This window comes from Ranitomeya imitator, chromosome 1 (genome assembly GCF_032444005.1).
Source record: "Ranitomeya imitator isolate aRanImi1 chromosome 1, aRanImi1.pri, whole genome shotgun sequence".
Taxonomy (NCBI): Eukaryota; Metazoa; Chordata; class Amphibia; order Anura; family Dendrobatidae; genus Ranitomeya; species Ranitomeya imitator.
Genome location: NC_091282.1, coordinates 434,853,217 through 434,856,633, shown reverse-complemented (window position 1 = coordinate 434,856,633; position 3,417 = coordinate 434,853,217). Strand labels below are relative to the sequence as shown.

Below are 3,417 nucleotides of genomic sequence, written 5' to 3'. Positions count from 1 at the left end.
GTTCCCTGCTGAAACTGGGTGATGATGAGTCACCGGTGCCCGCAGCAGGCACAGAATCACCACGTCCTCTCCCTGCTCCTCTCCCTACTCCACGCCCACGCCCACGACCCTTACTCCCTGCCCTCTTCATCTTGGTTGACAGATAAAGATAAGCAGAAAAGTACTAAGGCCTTAGTGTGCTTATTCCTGAAATGCTCCTCCTAACAGGTGTAAAAAACGCTAATGTTGTAAAGTGTGGACTAGACTTTATTATTGATAAAATGTGGCCTACACAAGTGTTAAGTAGTGTTTGGTGAACTTTACTTTTTTTTTTGGTGCAGATCGGGCTACAGAGCGAGTTTAACTCACACGGAGACCGTGAAGACAGCCGTAAACGGCGCTGCAAGGCCCAAAAAACCTCCTCTAGGTTATCCTATCTAGTGTTTTTCCACTATTTTGCTGGAGACGGGTGGAAAGGCACTAATAGGAAATTGTTTACAAAATTTTCAACAGGCTGCACTAGTTGAAAAAAAAGGATAAGTTATTGAATGGTATGAGGCAGTGACAAACCCTGAGCTGAATACAATGGGCTGTGGCTGCACACAGACTACAGGGCGAGCTGCGCTCACACGGAGACAGTGCAGACAGCCGTAAACGGCGCTGCAAGGCCCAAAAACCCTCCTCTAGGTTATCCTATCTAGTGTTTTTCCACTATTTAGCTGGAGATTGGTGGAAAGACACTAATAGGAATTTTTTAAATAATTTTTAAACAGGCTGCACTAGTTGAAAAAAAGGACAAGTTATTGAACGGTATGAGGCAGTGACAAACCCTGAGCTGAATACAACGGGCTGTGGCTGCACACAGACTACAGGGGGAGCTGCGCTCACACGGAGACCGTGCAGACAGCCGTAAATGGCGCTGCAAGGCCCAAAAACCCTCCTCTAGGTTATCCTATCTAGTGTTTTTCACTATTTAGCTGGAGACGGGTGGAAAGACACTAATAGGAATTTTTTAAATAATTTTTAAACAGGCTGCACTAGTTGAAAAAAAGGACAAGTTATTGAACGGTATGAGGCAGTGACAAACCCTGAGCTGAATACAACGGGCTGTGGCTGCACACAGACTACAGGGCGAGCTGCGCTCACACGGAGACCGTGCAGACAGCCGTAAACGGCGCTGCAAGGCCCAAAAACCCTCCTCTAGGTTATCCTATCTAGTGTTTTTCCACTATTTTGCTGGAGACAGGTGGAAAGGCACTAATAGGAGTTTTTTTAAAAATTTTTAAACAGGCTGCACTATTTGAAAAAAGGACAAGTTAGTTTACAGTACGAGGCAGTGACAAACCCTGAGCTGAATACAACCGGCTGTGGCTGCACATAGACTACAGGGCGAGCTGCGCTCACACGGAGACCGTGCAGACAGCCGTAAACGGTGCTGCAAGACCCAAAAAACCCCCTCTGGGTTATCCTATCTAGTGTTTTTCCACTATTTGGCTGGAGACGGGTGGAAAGACACTAATAGGAAATTTTAGAAAAAATGTGCAGCAGGCTGCACTATGAGCAAAAAAGGACAATGGATAGAACTGTGTGAGGCAGTGTGAACCCCCCTGAGCTGAATACAACCTGGTATATGGCTGCACACAGACTACAGAGTGAGCTGCACACACACACACAGAGACCTTGCAGAACGCTGTTAAAACAGCGCTGCAAGGCAAGAGCAAGGTGAACTGAACCGTCAACACAGCGTTTGCTAAATTAGCCTTGGAAAAGCAAAATAAAGCAATTAGCTAACTCAACTGGCCCTCAGTTAGAACACAGCGTCCTGTCCCTAACTGAAATCACAGCAGAGTGAGCGCAAAATGGCGGCAGCGTTTTTTATAGTGCAGAGTGACATCATTTCAGCAGCCAATCACCGCCTTGCCAGTACTTACATGCCCACCATGCTAAACAGGATGTGCCCACACTTCCATTCATTCCTCATTGGCTGCTGCGTTCAGTTTGAATTCTGGGAACTTCCGATTCCGGTATCCGATACGCGGGAAGTATCGGAATTCGGTATCGGAATTCCGATACCGCAAGTATCGGCCGATACCCGATACTTGCGGTATCGGAATGCTCAACACTACTCTTAAGGCCTTTTTTTGCAGATTTTTGATTTGAATGTGCCTAGTTTGGAGTAGTTTTCCTCAGAATCGGCTTCACAGAAGCAACAAGTATTTTTTTTCTTTGCCACAACGTTTTTTTGAAAACCTGAAATGGATGAAAACTCTCCAAGTAATGTAATTATTATTTTTTTCTCAGTATAATAAACCTTCACCTTAGCAGGTATTTTTTATAGATAAGCTCAAGTATTAAACTATTCAGTTTCAAAATAACACAAAGGTTCCAGTGAGAATTGAACTCACGACACCTGGTTTACAAGAACAGTGCTCTAACCACTGAGCTATGAAGCCAGCGAAACTTTGCCCCATCTTTTGATCTCTATTTCGAACAGTGCAATAGCCATTCAGTTGCATTAACAACACAAGTCCTTTCATTTTTAGTTTGAAATCACACTCTTAACGTAATGTCCCATCACCAACAAACCAACAACTGCTCTTGCAATGCAAAAGCATGACTTGCAAACATTCTGAAGCTTCAGTTCTATAACTGACAACCTGTTTATTGGCAATCTGATGTGCAAAAACATCAAATCGCATGGACTGGCAAAGAAGAGAATTCTACTGCTTGCTTAAATAAAATATGTAATTCTTTATATTACAAAATCATACATCAAGAATTGATGAAGAAGGGTCATTAGACTCCTAAAGCTCTGCTAGATGTAGCATAATTAAGGAATTTGACAAACATGTTACCCAAATGTCATATATGATCATGGTCTTATCAAGAACTTTTGAAAAGGATGTCGTAACTTCACATAAAGTCAATATTGAATCGCACCAACTTTATATCACGCACCAAACAGATAAGCAAGTTTAATATGAGAGACAAAGAGGTTGTAAGGCTTCAGTGAGAGTCGAACTCACGACCCCTGGTTTACGAGACCAGTGCTCTAACCTCTGAGCTATGAAGCCATTGAAAAGCAACAATTTCTCAAGCAATGTAGGGATTAGTCTGTTAGAGGTTTGGGTACGCTCAGTACCTCCTAAGGATCATTTACTATGCTACATGGGAGAAACGCCAAGAAACTGTACAAAGATTTTTCTTTAGGTACCAATTTGACATTGACATGGGAAAAATATCAACTTGAAATTCATATGAAAACTTACAACCCATACAAGCAATGATTGTAAGATAAGGCTTGGTAAAAAAAAAATGTAAAGAGAAGCATGATGATTTATTTATATTTTCAATTGTACCAAATTTAAAAATGATTTCATAAATTTTTTCAGGTCAGTATTACTCTATGTGCAAATGGAGTTTTATGGAACCATTCAA

The 3,417-nt window shown here is 42.2% G+C and overlaps 1 non-coding gene across 1 annotated transcript; it reads right to left on the bottom strand.

The window, feature by feature from the left end:
- Positions 1 to 2,980: 2,980 nt before the first annotated feature.
- On the bottom strand, positions 2,981 to 3,053 carry TRNAT-CGU (transfer RNA threonine (anticodon CGU)). The gene has a single exon. It is a non-coding gene; the product is annotated as a tRNA-Thr (tRNA).
- Positions 3,054 to 3,417: the final 364 nt, after the last annotated feature.